The sequence below is a fragment of the Lissotriton helveticus genome, chromosome 10 (assembly GCF_964261635.1).
Source record: "Lissotriton helveticus chromosome 10, aLisHel1.1, whole genome shotgun sequence".
Taxonomy (NCBI): Eukaryota; Metazoa; Chordata; class Amphibia; order Caudata; family Salamandridae; genus Lissotriton; species Lissotriton helveticus.
In genome coordinates, this window is record NC_136071.1 from 206599877 (window position 1) to 206617591 (window position 17715).

The following is a 17715-nucleotide window of genomic DNA, read 5'->3' on the forward strand; positions in this document are numbered from 1 at the left end:
CTTTAACACCAAGGAATCTACAGCCAACCTGAAAACCAAAGTGCCACTGGTTGTGTCACACCTCTAATTTTAATATCAGTGAATACAGGGACATACTTTTGTGAGGAGATTTGGGTGGGTTGGCCCAGCTGTTAAGAAGTTGAAAGGAGACTATGTAGTAGTCAACTGTAAGTCACCCATCTTGGCCTAACATTTGACCCATAGTGCAAAACAGCAGCTCCACTCGGATGTGGGTATTACAATCCTTCTGCTTGGCTGTTTCTTGATGGGTATGCTCAGACGTGAGTCCCATGCTCTCCACACCACTGGAGTCAAGCTATCCTGGCTGAAGACAGCTGATAGCCAGAAACCGGTCCTAGGATGCTTGATTCCGGTCCAGGAAAGACATGGCTTGGCAGTTCGGGCTGGACTGTTACCATGAGGCACAGGGTCAAGGCTGATTTGCATATGGCCATGTCCAAACTGGGGTGGTGTGGAGTGCAAAAAAACGATGGATTTAGGCCCAGATCTCTGTACTGGGATGAATGTATGACATTGTTCTGCATTCTGTCGATCAACTGTTGTTTTTGCATTTGTCACCCCGAGTGGGATGGGTATGCTCAGACGCGAGTCCCATGCTCTCCACACCTCTGGAGTCAAGCTATCCTGGCTGAAGACGGCTGATAGCCAGAAACGGATCCTAGGATGCTTGATTCGGGTCCAGGGAAAACATGGCTTGGCAGTTCGGGCTGGACTGTGTCCATGAGGCACAGGGTCAAGGCTGATTTGCATATGGCCATGTCTGAACTGGGGTGGTGTGGTGAGCAAAAAAACGATGGATTTAGGCCCAGATCTCTGAACTGGGGTGAATGTATGACATTGTTCTGCATTCTGTCCATCAATTGTTGTTTTTGCATTTGTCACCCCGAGTGGGACGGGTATGCTCAGACGTGAGTCCCGTGCTCTCCACGCCACTGGAGTCAAGCTATCCTGGCTGAAGACGGCTGATAGCCAGAAACCGGTCCTAGGATGCTTGATTCCGGTCCAGGAAAGACATGGATTGGCAGTCTGAGTCGGACTGTTCCCATGAGGCACAGGGTCAAGGCTGATTTGCATATGGCCATGTCTGAACTGGGGTGGTGTGGAGTGCAAAAAAACGATGGATTTAGGCCCAGATCTCGGTACTGGGATGAATGTATGACATTGTTCTGCATTCTGTCTATCAACTGTTGTTTTTGCATTTGGCTGTTTCTACAGGCATTTGCAACCCTGTCTAACAGTAGGACTACCCCCGGTGATATGGGACATAGAAAAACGATGTATCCCCATTTCTAGTAGGTTTCTTCCCTTGATCACAATGACTGACTCTCAGACATCTCAATCCCTAGCCTTAATGTCAGCTAGTCACTGACGACCAACCCCCCCATTGTAACAGCTATCCCCCAACAGGACTCTGCTATAACGTTCTTTTGTTGGAATATTGCAGGCATTATGGCCAAGCTATTGGATCTAGAATGGCTAAAATGTATCACCCAGTACGACTGATTCTGCTCCAGGAAACATGGGCCCAGGAGCAGTTTACCTGGGATGGTTTTAATGTTTTACCATCTCAGTCACTCCCTACCCAGGCCATAGAGCTCGAGGTGGGCTAGTCACCATGATCTGCATTTCTAAAGAGCTAATGTACTACTGGGAGGTTAACGCTAAACTGGCCTAAACCCTACTGCCTCTGACCTGTTTTTGGCTTGCAACACCCCATTTTGCTTTATGACATCTGACACCAGAGGTAGGCTACTGCATAATCAGTGACGTCGGGTAGGGGACGGGCGTGGCGGGGCGGGGGAGGGGTGGAGACCAAAAAAAAAAGAAAGAAATCAATTTACCTTTTGCTGCCGGCCGGCTCCCTCCACTAAGCCAATCACAATGCTCTAGCTCCCTCGATACGGGTCCTAACTAGACTACTTAACCATTTCCGGGTCGACACCACGTGTCTGCACCCGGAACCACTGTGCAGGAGCACCCGTCCTGCCGGCTTCTTCTCCCGCAACTCGGGTAAGAGAAAAGAATAGCTCTAAATACTAAATCCAGCACTCGATTTACTTGAGAAGGTCTTAACATTTAGTTAAGATCACTCATGGTCATGATTGATCTTCTATCACAACGCATATACAAATGCTCGTTTACTATCAATGAGAGCGGGTAGACTGATACTCTTGCTCTTTCTCTCCTTTATTCTCCACTCCCTATTCCTGGATCAACCGCGACTATGGATCCAGGATTCGCGCTGTTGCGCCTCCACATATTCAATATTCGAACAAGTGGATGCCCTTACCGTCTTACAATACCTTTTTCAGAGAAGCCAACTAAGAGCACCAAATACTCCACTTGCAAGGTGAGATTCTGGTCTATTTTTATGTAGGAACTGTAAAAATTCTCTCAACAAAACTCACCAACGAACCCATAATTAGAATGAGCTTACGGTTCTGAAACTTACTAATTTTCCTTCCTCAGCCTTCGAATCGTATAAAAAATACTCTTTGATTGAATAAGTTACCACGACGATTGGAAAGTATTTAACCTGGTCTTGAGCGGGCCGGGTCGGAATTATCACCGGCATAGCGGTGAGTTCCTCCTATCACAAACACTGACCCCAAAAGAACCGTTTCGATGTCTAATACACATGATTTCTATTTTAAGATTCTTATGTTGCCTTCCCTCCCTAGACTGTGTAGTTTGATTTCCTCCCTTCTGTTTCCTTCTCTTTGGTAACTCTATAGACCTGTGGTTCAGTACCTGTCGACTACAGGTAGGAAGCGCACACCCATCTCTCTTGACCCAAGTAACTGTTCCCTATGCACCACTTTTTTTCGGAATAATCATCGCACACATATTGTATTTTCGTAACGTACAAACCACACTAGAACAGGGACTTATTCATACGAATGGCCTCAAACCTTTGGTCTCCCCTCCCCCACCCTTATGTTGTTTTGCGGCACCACGTTAGGATCCTAATCACGATGACACTATTCCAACCGGCGGCACAGACATACTCACTTATTTACCACTACCCTGCTTGCTCACCATTCTTCGACATCCACACTGGACGGCGGGGACGGTGTTGTGTGCTTTCACGAAAATGTTGATGTATATTGTCACTTTACTCACCCTCACACTGCACTTGCATTTGAGACATCCACCAAAATATGTAATGTTCATTGTATTGGTATATTGTACTCCATCCTCTATTTTTGTATCCTCCCCAGCCCTGAGGAGTCGTCAAAGTAGTGTATTTGCTTTACGACGAAACACGTGTCGGCTGGCCATCCATAGCAATAAAAGAGGAGTCGTACTACCCTTCGTCTTCCTTTGTCTACAAATGTGGATACCTGAACTTTTATATGTCCATTGAGACATCATTTCTGTACTCTCTTTATTTGGTGTGCAACAGGTTTTGCTTGTCGTGTACAGTGTGTGTCTTGACACACACCCTTGGAGGGGTTTAGGGCCTTGTCCCCTCACCTGCATGCACCCTCACCACTACATTTTCCATTTTTTACTACCGTGAGCAGTGCGCCTAGTATTTCCCTCCTTGCTTAAAAAAACCCTGGTCTCAATTGGCTGTGCAGTGCTAAGACGGGGACTGTGAGGCTTTACATATGCCTCACCATGCTGTGTAAAACAAGCCTGGTGGGGAAGATGCAAAGTGCACAGGACTATTTGACCGGCCAAAGAGGGCCGGCCAAGCAGTCATGCGCACTTGGAGTGGGCAAACCCCTCCTCCATCGTAACCCTACCCTTAGTGAAAAATAAAATGATAATAACCAGGTTATTATAATTTTATTTTTCCGCTGCACTGCTCTTAAAGCAGTGGGGCGACGCTGGCGACGCTCCTCCGCCTTAGCAGAGGAGGCGCCACTGTGCATAATGCTATTGAGAAGGCTGATTTTTGCAATGTGATGGATTTGGTTTGGAACCTTTCCAACCAATGACCCACCTTCGCAGGTTGGTGTAAAGGGTCAATTATAGATTATGAGTTTATCTCCAGGAACCTCGAATGTTTTGTAATCTCTGGGAAGATACATAAAACCTGCTATAGTGAGCATAACCCCATCGAGGTCAGTATGGCTTTACCAGCCAACAGCCGGCCAAATCCTACCGCTTGACTAACTGGCCTGATCTCAAAAGCTCAGGGTCTTGTGGTTAAATGGTACGGCATATCAATTTCCTCCCAGTTAAAGGCAACAGTCGGTTCAAACCTGAGCCTGATCATGGCCTCACTGCTAACCTTTGAAGGCGCACCCACCTCTGTTTTGGGTGCCTTCCAGCTCTCAAATTGTTCCATCAGCACCATCATGCTTAAACTATCTGGACCTTGTAGAACTCCCAAAACTGGTTGGTTTGATGAAGGGTGCAGGGTGGCTAATTAGAGGCGCCATAAAATGCTTAACGCTAGCCCAAGAAACTAGCAGAACATTGTGACTGCAAGAGCAGCCTATAAGAATGACATTAGGAATAAGAAGTTAACCCTAAAAGAAAAACTTTGGGAGCGCCTAGTTACCACCTGTAATTCCGGGGATGCAAGGGGTTTTTGGGAGTTTGCTAATGGGAAGCAGTCTTATTCTGCCAGGCCGGGTGACATAGGCTCGGACATCACTCCCATAGAATGGGTGGAACATATCTAAAAGATCTATGCACTAGGTGTGGATGGACTCTTGGCCGCCACTTTTAATCGGGTTTAATTTTCCCTGTGTTGTTATACGGTGCCACCCTCCGGGGGTATCATAATTGTTTGAGTTTCCAGCGAGAGGGAAATTGCTTTTGCAGGAGATTGTTAGACCTGGGTCCTACCAGTTCAGGTGGTTTTTTTTTGCACGATGAGTTGTACCTTGATTATGCTGAAGACCTTGCCGAAATTGCCCCGCTTCTTTTGTGGATAGTAGTATGGAGTGGTGAGCATACCACACTCAATAGAGATGTGATTGAAGATTGACTTGGGTGCAAGTATGGCCACAAAAACCTGTGGCTTAAAGACCTTAGGAGTGCTGCCATGTCTTTGGACGGACCAGAACTGTTCTATAGCCTTCAGCACCTGAAGAAAGAAGATAGGAAGCTAATCAAGAATTTGTTCTTAAAACCTGTACAGAGAGAATATGGCCCAGGGAAAACTGTCCCTGAGAACCCTCTTGTTTTTAAAAAACCATTGCGGGTCTGAACCTTACCTTTCCCTTGTTAGATGCCTCTGGGAGAGATCACTTCTTACCAAGTTTCGTCAGTGTACAATTCGATCTAATCTTTGTTTCCCGCCAGGGCAATACGATCGAGTTCTACTGAAATATGTCCTTGTGATGAAAGCTTGCAACAGACTCTAGCGCACTTGGTACTGTTATGTAGATATTATGATCCCCCTGACAAAGGTATTTATGTCCATTCTTACGCCAAGGGGTTTCCATATCACTTGGGGGGCTTAGGAGCCCAAGACTTAGATGTATAATATAGAGTGGCCCAAAGCGCCATGCACACTATTGGATACACTGCCCGGCTGATGCTCCCCATATACAGATTGAGAGGGTGGCAGATGCTCCACGCCCTTTGCCAGCACTCGTATTTAAACCTCCGGACCGTAGGACTGGCATGTAGACTCTATCAACACAAGGGTGCATGTCTGGCAACATCTTTTGAAACTACAGGTGGGAGCCGTTTTGTACTCTCCTTATAGGCCACTTGACTGGTGTCTATGGCTGTCCACATGTACTGACAGGGGGGTTACGAGGGTGATGGAGTCCCTGCATATCGAGACGATAGGCGATATGTTCTCTGACGTATAATCAGAACGTGGGACGAAGTGGCCATGGCGGTACAACAACACACAACACTTACTAGGTTTCAGTTTCACCGATTGAGTCAGTCATTACTCGAGAATTTTGGCTCAGATATGGAGGAGCCGCCTGAGGTGGCTGCCCTCACATATATAATTAGAACTGATCAGTGTACGGAGGGCTTTATTTGATAAGCTTTTTTCGACTCTGTTTGATATGATATGTTCTTATTGTGGTGGGTGGCGTTGAACGGCAGTTGCCACTGTTTTTCTGGTACGACTCATATTCTGCCCTTACCGATAGGTATTTGTCATTATTGAGTTATCCTGTGTCTTTTACTGTGGCTGTTCGCGGCCCACCACGGCCCTCCGAGACTTCCTACCTGTTTATTATCCTGTTGTACCCGTTTCTATATATTAGAAAATCAACCTTCTCGTATCCTGTCCCTGCTGGTTGCTATATGGCTTTTAGCCCTTATTTCCTGTATGATTTGTTGTGATATTCTGTATGCGTTTCTGTATTGTTGATTAAGATCCTTTCCTGTGGTGGCCGGCCCGCTGGGTTGTAGGCCCGTATTTGTGAGCCTTCCCTGTACAATAAAGGTTTAAAAAAAAAAAAAAAAAAAAGAACTGATCCTATGAATCATATAATTGCAAAGCTATACAAAACTACTCAGAGATACTGTTCCAACCACTACACGAAGGCGAGATTGGCATGGCAGGTGGATTTGGGGGTTGATATAGATGTTAAAATGTGGATATACTGCTGTGAAAGTACGAAGCGTATTTCGCTAAATGGGAGACACAGGTTGATTCACTTCAAATTTCTCAATAGGCTATATTACACTCTCTAGAGACTGCATAGGTACGGGCTGCGAGATGCTGCTGTGTGTGAGTGTTGTTGTGTTGACGTGGCCGATTTCCTTCACCTTGCATGGGTGTGCCCGGGGATTGCTAATTTCTGGACACAGGTTTTCAAATTACTAGGGTACATCATTGATATGCCACTAACCCCAGATGCCATGCTCGCGCTGCTCGGATACTCCAAACCTCTTCCCAAAGCAATAAGGAGATTAGCTGATATGGGATTGTTGATTGCGAGACATAGGATTGCTGTATGCTGGTCCCATGGCCCACTCCCCACAGTAGCCAGCTGGTCAAAAGATATGATGTATTGTTGTACCCAAACCGAAAATTACAGCGAAATGCTTCCCCCTTGCAGCCGCCCAAAAACTTTTGGGAATTGTATAAGACATACCTCTCCACTAAAGATAATGATGCCGGAAATGGGGCACCCCCTCCACCTCAGTGAACGAAGTGAGATGGGGCTGCCTGTCATGTGCCCCAGGCTGTATTCACAAAGGGAATGTCAGGGATCCTCCCAGTTCTACTGTTCTGGAACGCTTGTTGGCTGCTCTGGTATTTGATGCAGGGGTGGATATATAATGATTCTTTATCACTCTGCTGCCACTCTCTTTTTTTTCAACATTCCGCGACGCGGATGACATGATGCTACACGTTATGTTACATGATACTCATTATGAGTGATGGACGGTATTCACTAATGTACACTGTAAATTATGTTATGCCCGGTATTAGTCTCTGTACTTTATGTTATTTTATTTTTCACTTTTTTTGGGTTCCTTTTGTTTTTGTATTTTTCTGCATTCATAATAAATTTAATAAAATAAATAAATTAAAAATAAATTGAAAAAACTAAAAATATTAAAAATAAAATAGTGAACCTTTGACAAACTAAAATGGCTATAGTGAAATTAGACATTTGCAAACTGATCTAGCATTCTTCTCTACAACAGGTTATTTCAATTAAACTTCATTCATGTTGTCTGTCTTTTTTCTGCCTATCTAGACATACCAACCGATGCAGTGGGCTCGAACTTCAGATGATGTACTTTGCACATTTGACAGCAAATTAATTCTAAAGTCAAGACACAATTTCCACGTCATCACCGATAGTACCACGTGATGAAATATTGAATGCTTTTCTAAAGGTAACATTGACCTCTTCATCTGCATCTCTTTTTTTAATAAATATACTTGTACTGTTCTTGAGGAAACATTTAAAAATTTGTGGTAACATATTTTCACACACACATATCATTTCCCTTAATGTTTGTAGTCTTTTACCTGACACTGAATTTAAGATTGTTTTCTGGTAAATTCCAATGAGAATCAAATCTCCTTGTGTACAGTGCCTTTGAACCCTGTATTTTCATAGTATTTCCAGGAAGTGCTGATCACACTGATAACACCGCTGATCACACTGTACTGAGTTACAAAGAACCAAGGGGCATATTAGCAAGAACCTCGTTAAAATTATCGCCGTTTTAGCGGCAGGAAACTGCTGCTAAAACGGCGATAATGGGCTTGCTAATATGCGTTATAGAATTCCAATAGAAGCCCAGGTTAGATGTCCTGCACATCTAAAATGGTCTTCTATTGAAATTCTATTACACATATTAGCAAGCCCATTATCACCGTTTTAGCGGCAGTTTCCAGCCGCTAAAACTGCAATAATTTTAACGAGGTTCTTGCGAATATGCCCCCAAAAGATCTAGGGGCATATTATCATGGAAGGGCATTAAAATTATCGCCTCTTTAGCGGCAGGAAACTGCCGCTAAAACGGCGATAATGGGCTTGATAATATGCCGTAGAGAATTCCAATAGAAGCCATGTTATCACCTGAACATGGGCTACTATTGGAATTCTCAAGGGCATATTATCAAGCCCATTATTGCCGCTTTAGCAGCAGTTTCCTGCCGCTAAAGTGGCGATAATTTTAACGCCGCTCCTTGATAATATGCCCCCTAGTTAATTACAGGTATCATTTAAATAATCAGATCATCTACAGGCCTGTTTAATAAAGCAAATAGCATTTCTTAATTGCTAACATACACCTAGGAATTATAGAAACAGTTTTCTGCTTCTGTAAAAGCTCCCAAACATATGGTCGAGATACCAACAATATTTAGAACTTATGATTGGAACCACTGACATCCTTTTAACACGCAATGTCTTACTTTGTCTCTAGAACCCCCTCAATTCGATCATCCTACCCTTTTCTCAAATACAGTCCAGTGACTCCCCATTGCAGCTCACCACCTGACCAAAAAGCTGAATATTTTTGAAGTCAAACAATCTCTGCGTACAGGGGTGTGGAATTTCTATTGCTTGACGCCTATGACATATTGTTCAGGGTCAAAGACAACATGTTTTCATGTTTGTTTTGTACACTGGACATGCAGGCATGCTCCCCTACAACACAACCCTTTTGCTGCCAGTTTACAGGACCTGAGCATGGATCTATGAAATTACCTAGTCTGCCACTAAGGCAAGGTTTCTATCCATATGCTTAACTTGTTCTAACTTGTATATATGATTCAGTAATACAAAAGCCTTTACTACTAGGGCCAGCTGTAAGCTCAGTTTGCATTACAGATGGAAGTTCCAATATAAAAACATGTTCGTTTATAAAATGTAACAATATGAGTCCACTTATAATGCATAAAGAATGCTCCCTGATTATATGCAAATACACAAAAAAGCATCAAAGCAAGATTTGCGATTGTTTGCTTTCAACATAAAATGCACATAAACAATTGCAGCTTGAAAATTATGTTTTGCTAAACTATTGTATAACTCTAAAGACCGTTTTCCAACAGCATTATTTAGTCAAATCTGTTTGATGAATGCCAACATTAAAAGAAAAATAATTACAGGCACCATTATGGTAAACATGAAAATAAATAAGGGTCCCTGGCATAGATTCATCAACCGAAATTGCGATCGCAATAGCTGCGAAACAGCAATTGCGATCGCAATTTCAGCTTCCGCAATTCATGAAGCAAAAACCCACCAATTTGAGAATTCGCAAACATAAATTCGCAGAATCAATGTGGACCCCCCTTAGCGAATCTGTAATAGCGATTTTTCACTAATTCTGCGAATTAATTTCGAATTCGCAAATAAATCGCTAATGCTATTCATCAAACATCCCAAATTACGAGAAAAAAACAAATCGCTAAATGCGAGTCGCAATTTAAGGAGAAGTCAAACCGGGTGGTAACCATGAAGTTCAATAGGAAAAAACAAAATAATTCAAACAGGAACAATGGGCGGAGCAAAACAAACACACTTAAGGAGACACAGTAGTAGCATGAGTACATTCACAATGCCAGGTCTATACATTGTGGCAAGGCGGCTGAGGCTCCAGCGCGCAGCCTGGAACCAACACAGTATTCAGGAGCGCATCCTCCGGCTGCGGATAACACTCCTGGGCCAGACTGAAGAGGAGATATACTCCAAATACAGGCTAAATGGGGTAATGATTCACAAGCTCATCAGAGACCTTGACCCCCTGATGCAGCACCCAACAAGGAGGACCAATGCGTGCCCACCCATGTCCAGGTCCTGTGCTGCCTGCACCTCCTGGCCTCCGGAAGCCTCCAGGGGATCGTTGCAGTTGCAGGGGGGATCTCCCAGCGCACACTGTCCCGCTGCCTACAAAGTTTCCTGGACGCCATGCTAACCCGGATACACCATTACATAACCTTCCCAACCACCCAACAGGACTTAAATCAAACAAAGCTTGCCTTCTACAACATTGCGCAATTTCCCCATGTAATTGGATGCATTGACTGTACCCACATCCACATCTGTCCACCCGCTGAGACCGAGTACATGTACCGGAACCGCAAGTCCTACCACTCACTGAACATCCAGATGGTCTGCAATGCAAAGACAATCATCACTGACATAGTGGCCCAATACCCGGGTAGCACGCATGATTCCTTCATCTTCCGGCACAGTGGCATACACACCCGCTTGGCCAGGGGTGACTATGGCGAAGGACACCTCCTAGGTAAGTACACATGCCCACATACAGTATGTCGAGAACATGTAACTGCGCATAACAGGCACTGACCCTCTGCTCCTTTCATTCAGGTGACAGTGCCTACGGCCTCCGTGAGTACCTCCTCACCCCATACCTCAACCCTGCCACGCCACAGGAACGGCGTTACAATGCTGCACACATTCGCACTAGAAATTGCATTGAACGGACATTTGGGCTGTTAAAGAACTGATTCCGCATCCTACATAAGACTGGTGGGGCCCTCAAATACCAGCCTGAGGTCTGCTGCCGCATCGTGGCCGTGTGTGCCATACTCCACAATATTGCTACCAAGCAGAGGATACCTGTGGAGATCTCTGGCAGTGAGTCGGAGGGGGACAACCGCCCACCTGCACATGTGCATCATGCACGCGGGGAGAATCCTGCAGAAGGACACAGGTGCCGCAACCAAATCACAATGAACTATTTCTAGTGCACCCATACCCCTCACACAACACTGCACTCATGCATGCCAGATGAAATAACGACATGAGTCGGATTTACGTTTGAAATAAATTCTTATTGTTTTTTGCACAATAATATTTCTTTTCATTTCTTTTAACAATACATGACAACTGTATTTTCTCATATAGCCCCATGATAGCGAAGCAGGCGTGCTTGTCAAATCAGCATGGCACTGCTGCTAGACTACATACAATCACTGGCGCCTCCGGCCGGACGCACCCAGTCGCCTCTCCACATCCTCCTCGCCAGTATTGGCCCGTGATGCTGTACTTGGCCTGGTGCTACGGCGGCGTTCGGTTACCACCGGCAAGGACAGGCTGCTGAGACTTGATGTGCCCTTGCTGGCATCATCCCCCCACCTGCCTGGCCATGGACACACGCCTGCTGATTCTGGACAACGGTTGTGACCTGTTCCAATGCCCTGGCAACGTCCTGGCAGCATTGCACCATCTGAATCTGCATCGCCAGGGACCGACGTGAAAGTTGTGAGGTGGCATTACCAATCAGGTGGTTTGATCTTGTGTATGCTGACAGCTGGGTCAGCAGCTGGCGGTGGCGCGGGTGATGTCCTGCTGTGACACCATGATTTGGCTGTTCTCCCTGACAGCAGCCGTCAGCACCTGCACGCTTTCCTTGAGCTGGCTCATGTTGCACCATGTCTTAAAGAGCTGCAGCTGCATGGCTGCCATGTGCCGTTCCTGCTTTTGGTGGACAGCTAGCATCGGCGATCTATAGCCAGCCCTGGATCCTGGACATGTTCCCCCCTGCCAGTGCGTGTTGCCACGTTGCGCTGCTGCCTCATCGGTCCACTGGACTACAAACGCACAGTGGCTGTGCGCCGTGTCTGCCTCCTGGGTGGTGGTGTGGCCTGTACCACTGCCATGGGTGTCATATGGGGTGGTTGCTGTCCTCCTGTGGCTGCAGGGGTGGCCCTGTCCGCATGGGGAGGTGATGGTACTGGTGCTGGTGGTTGTGATGGTCCAGGTCGTGGGGCAGGATGTCCCTCTCCCTCAGTGTCCTCAGGGTTCTCCTCAATGTGGAGTGCCTCGCTGTCTGTGCTGGGTTGTTCTGCAGCACCTGTGATGTAAATGGGTGCATGATTAATGATATGTATCTTGCACATGGGATGTTGCAACATACATGCCGGCTTGCATTCCCTGACTGGCTTTAGGGATATGTTTCACATGACAGGCTGGCTGTGTGTGGCTATCAGGGAACTATTGTCACACTACAGGTCCCACAATGCAATATGGCATTTCAGATGTGCATGGCCTGCATTACTGGGGTTATCAAATGGCTAGCTCTGGAGGCATGGGCATTGTTAGGGGACAGGGTCGCAGTTGCATGGCACTTACCTTGGGATTGTTGGGTGAGTCGGGAGGTGTCCAGCCGGGAGACCCCCACGCAGGCTGCAGGGTTGATTGTGTCCTCCACCAGGTCTTCAAGTGGAGTGTTGGGCGCAACTGTGGGGTCTCCTCCTCCCGTGGCATGTTGCTCCCCCAGCCTCTCTGCAATGCGCTCTTTGGCACGACCTCTGAGGTCGTACCACCTCTTCTTCAGCTCATCAATGGAGCGCTGGGTCACTCCAACAGAGTTCACCTTGGACCGGATGCATCAAGCCCAGATTCTGCGAATTCTAAATAGCGAAAAATACTGAATCGCAATTTAGAATTCGCAGAATGGGATGCATCAAGAAAAGTGATTTAAAAAAGCGAATCGCAGTCGGCCGCAATTGCGGATTGCGATTTTCGCTAAATCGTACAAAATTCGCAGAATCACCTGTTTCCCATGTTGAAATTGCGATTGAGCAATTACCGAAATCGCAAATTATGATCTCGCTAATTGCGAGATCGCAAAAACAGGAAGTCGCATTTCGAGCACAATGATGACATCACAACCAGGAAGTAGGCAGTTCCCTCACTCATTATGAACACAGAGCCTGAGAGTGGAAGAAGCACAGGACAGAGCTCCACCAGACACACCCTGCAACACCACAACAGGACACACTCACTAAACCAGAATGTCCCAGGAAGCAGCAGGAAGCAGTGCACCTGGCAGAAAACGCAAAATCAAATTTTCTAAGCAGGAGTTGGAGTTCCTCATCGAGGGTGTAAGCAAGGACCATGCCAGGCTATTTGGCAAGGAATCCCGGAAGGTGCCTGAAGCCGACAAGAGGCGCATTTGGCAGCGCATCCGGTCCAAGGTGAACTCTGTTGGAGTGACCCAGCGCTCCATTGATGAGCTGAAGAAGAGGTGGTACGACCTCAGAGGTCGTGCCAAAGAGCGCATTGCAGAGAGGCTGGGGGAGCAACATGCCACGGGAGGAGGAGACCCCACAGTTGCGCCCAACACTCCACTTGAAGACCTGGTGGAGGACACAATCAACCCTGCAGCCTGCGTGGGGGTCACCTGGCTGGACACCTCCCGACTCACCCAACAATCCCAAGGTAAGTGGCATGCAACTGCGACCCCGTCCCCTAACAATGCCCATGCCTCCAGAGCTAGCCATTTGATAACCCCAGTAATGCAGGCCATGCACATCTGAAATGCCATATTGCATTGTGGGACCTGTAGTGTGACAATAGTTCCCTGATAGCCACACACAGCCAGACCTGTCATGTGAAACATATCCCTAAAGACAGTCAGGGAATGCAAGCCTGCATGCATTTTGCAACATCCCAATTGCAAGATACATATCATTAATCATGCACCCATTTACATCACAGGTGCTGCAGAACAACCCAGCACAGACAGCGAGGCACTCCACATTGAGGAGAACCCTAGGACACCGAGGGAGAGGGACATCCTGCCCCACGACCTGGACCATCACAACCACCAGCACCAGTACCATCACCTCCCCCATGCGGACAGGGCCACCCCTGCAGCCACAGGAGGACAGCAACCACCCCATGTGACACCCATGGCAGTGGTCAGGAGGCAGACACAGCGCACAGCCACTGTGCGTTCGCAGTCCAGCGGACTGATGAGGCAGCAGCGCAACGTGGCAACACGCGCTGGCAGGGGGGAACCTGTCCAGGATCCAGGGCTGGCTATAGAACGCTGGATGCTAGCTGTCCACCAAAAGCAGGCACGGCACATGGCCAGGCCCGGACTGGCCATAGCGGGCACCGGGCAATCCCCCGGTGCGCCGCAAGGGTGGGGGCTGGTTTTGGGCCCCTGGGGGCCGATTTTCTTACAGGGCCGTTTTTGCAGCAATGCTGCAAAATCGGCCCTGCAACAAAAGCGGCCGAAAACCGGCCCTAGCAAAGCGCTCGGCGGCACCTCCAACCCTCCCCAAGTGGGGAGGGGGGCCGGCCGAGCACTTTGCCAGGGCCGGTTTTGGTTCCCAGTCCGGCCCTGCACATGGCAGCCATGCAGCTGCAGCTCTATAAGACAGCGCGCAATGTGAGCCAGCTCACGGAAAGCGTGCAGGTGCTCACGGCTGCTGTCAGTGAGAACAGCCAAATCATGGTGTCACAGCAGGACATCACCCGCCGCCGCCACCGCCAGCTGCTGACCCGGCTGTCAGCATACACAAGATCAAATGACCTAATTGGTAATGTGACCTCACAACTTTCACGCCGGTCCCTTGCGATGCAGATTCAGATGGTGCAATGCTGCCAGGACGTCGCCAGGGCATTGGAACAGGTCACAACCGCTATTATTGTGCAAAAAACAATAAGAATTTATTTCAAACGTAAATCCGACTCATGTCATTATTTCATCTGACATGCATGAGTGCAGTGTTGTGTGAGGGGTATGGGTGCACTAGAAATAGTTCATTGTGATTTGGTTGCGGCGCCTGTGTCCTTCTGCAGGATTCTCCCCGCGTGCATGATGCACATGTGCAGGTGGGCGGTTGTCCCCCTCCGACTCACTGCCAGAGATCTCCACAGGTATCCTCCGCTTGGTAGCAATATTGTGGAGTATGGCACGCACGGCCATGATGCGGCAGCAGACCTCAGGCTGGTATTTGAGGTCCCCACCAGTCTTATGTAGGATGCGGAATCGGCTCTTTAACAGCCCAAATGTCTGTTCAATGCAATTTCTAGTGCGAATGTGTGCAGCATTGTAACGCCGTTCCTGTTGCGTGGCACGGTTGAGGTATGGGGTGAGGAGGTACTCACAGAGGCCGTAGGCGCTGTCACCTGAATGAAAGGAGCAGAGGGTCAGTGCCTGTTATGCGCAGTTACATGTTCTCGACGTACTGTATGTGGGCATGTATACTTACCGAGGAGGTGTCCTTCGCCATAGTCACCCCTGGCCAAGCGGGTGTGTATGCCACTGTGCCGGAAGATGAAGGAATCATGCGTGCTACCCGGGTATTGGGCCACTCTGTCAGTGATGATTATCTTTGCATTGCAGACCATCTGGATGTTCAGTGAGTGGTAGGACTTGCGATTCCGGTACATGTACTCGGTCTCAGCGGGTGGGCAGATGTGGGTACAGTCAATGCATCCAATTACATGGGGAAATTGCGCAATGTTGTAGAAGGCAAGCTTTGTTTGATTTAAGTCCTGTTGGGTGGTTGGGAAGGTTATGTAATGGTGTATCCGGGTCAGCATGGCGTCCAGGAAACTTTGTAGGCAGCGGGACAGTGTGCTCTGGGAGATCCCCCCTGCAACTGCAACTATCCCCTGGAAGCTTCCGGAGGCCAGGAGGTGCAGGCAGCACGGGACCTGGACATGGGTGGGCACAGCATTGGTCCTCCTTGTTGGGTGCTGCATCAGGGGGTCAAGGTCTCTGATGAGCTTGTGAATCATAGCCCCATTTAGCCTGTATCTGGAGTATATCTCCTCTTCAGTCTGGCCCAGGAGTGTTATCCGCAGCCGGAAGATGCGCTCCTGAATCCTGCGTTGGTTCCGGGCTGCGCGCTGGAGCCTCAGCCGCCTTGCCACGATGTATAGACCTGGCATTGTGAATGTACTCATGCTACTACTGTGTCTCCTTAAGTGTGTTTGTTTTGCTCCGCCCATTGTTCCTGTTTGAATTATTTTTTCCTATTGAACTTCATGGTTACCACCTGGTTTGACCTTTCCTTAAATTGCGACTCGCATTTAGCGATTTTGTTTTTTTTCGCAATTTGCGTTGTTTGATGAATAGCATTAGCGATTTATTTGCGAATTCGCAAATTGGTGGGTTTTTGCTTCATGAATTGCGGAAGCTGAAATTGCGATCGCAATTGCTATTTCGCAGCTATTGCGATCGCAATTTCAGTTGATGAATCTATGCCCCTGTTCTTTAAGAGAGTCGCAAAAGTGCACCTTCAGGTATTTGTCCCTTGGATTTATGAAGATTTAGGACTTTCAGAAATCCAGAAGAGTTTACAGAAATCATCCTGAAAATTGGTCATGCGAAAATCTGCTGAGAGACTTTACACAACCCGCTGGCTTTAAGACTGTTACCCTTAACTTGTTTCTGATGATGCAGTTAGAATGGGCATTTGGACATGTTACACGAAATATATTCTCATCCAAATCAGACTCGAAGATGTCATGCAGCGAGTGCTGGGCATCAACCACTTTTAGCAATGATTTTAATGCATGATGTACTATGCTACCATGCACCTCTTGATGACTCATGTAAAGTGGGCATTCGGGCATGACTCATAAAAGACATGTTTGGGCCCAATTAGTCTCTGTGACATCATGCAGGCAGTGCTCAGCGTTACATTCTGCACCTTTTGTAAGGCTTGTACTGGATATTGCTGTTTGTAACTTTGCACACATGCATTTTAGCAATGCTTTTAATGAACAATTTACCTTGCTACTTGGCACACATACACTTCTTGGTGATGCAGGTAAAGTGGACACTCGGCCACAATACACGAAAGACACTGTTAGGCCAAATTAGTCTCTGTGACATCACGCAGCGAGTGCTCAGTGTTATCTGGTGCATCTTTTGTAAAGCTTTTATGAGATATTGCTATTTGCAACTTTGCTCTTTTGCACTTTTTTTGTCCTCAAAGGGCTATTTAATTTTTTATACTACATGTTAACATAATACAGATTGTTGAGCATTGTAAGACACCATGCGGCAGATTATGCTACATGATTGTCTGACCTGGTTTTGCAATGATTTTAATTAATCTCTCAATAAAATGTATTAATTAATTCCTTAACCCCCTTTTAGCCCACCATGGAAACAATTTTATTTATGCCTTGTTAGGAGTGCATTTTCAACTTTTTCTAACATGGGAAGAGATTAGAGAGGAATTAAATACCCTAAAATGTATGTGTGTGGGCGTGCACCAACTCACAAGGCATTCCAACTGTGTAAACATTGCTTCCCGCCTCAGTATGATAATTTGTGGAAAAGTGGCAAAATCAAAGCGTTCCTAGAACCCAAATCCTAATACAATATGAGCCCTGGCACATTTGGAGAGGCCATATTCAAAGTGCTGATATAATGAGAATGCTGCCATAATTTGTCATATAACTGCAGGCACCTAAAATGACACAACGATTTGTTTTTACAGAACAGGTTTCTGAAGCATCCTGTCTGACAAGTAGCTATTTTTATATAATTCCGCACCACCAAATG

At 46.9% G+C, this 17715-nt stretch overlaps 1 protein-coding gene across 1 annotated transcript in view; it reads left to right on the plus strand.

Moving 5' to 3' along the window:
* BHLHA15 (basic helix-loop-helix family member a15) overlaps positions 1–17715 on the plus strand; it is a 112355-nt gene that overhangs the window by 73492 nt on the left and 21148 nt on the right. Inside the window, exon 2 of the mRNA XM_078665165.1 lies at positions 7665–7806. The gene's annotated coding sequence lies outside the window, so the exon portion shown is untranslated. The remainder of the gene's footprint in view (positions 1–7664; positions 7807–17715) is intronic.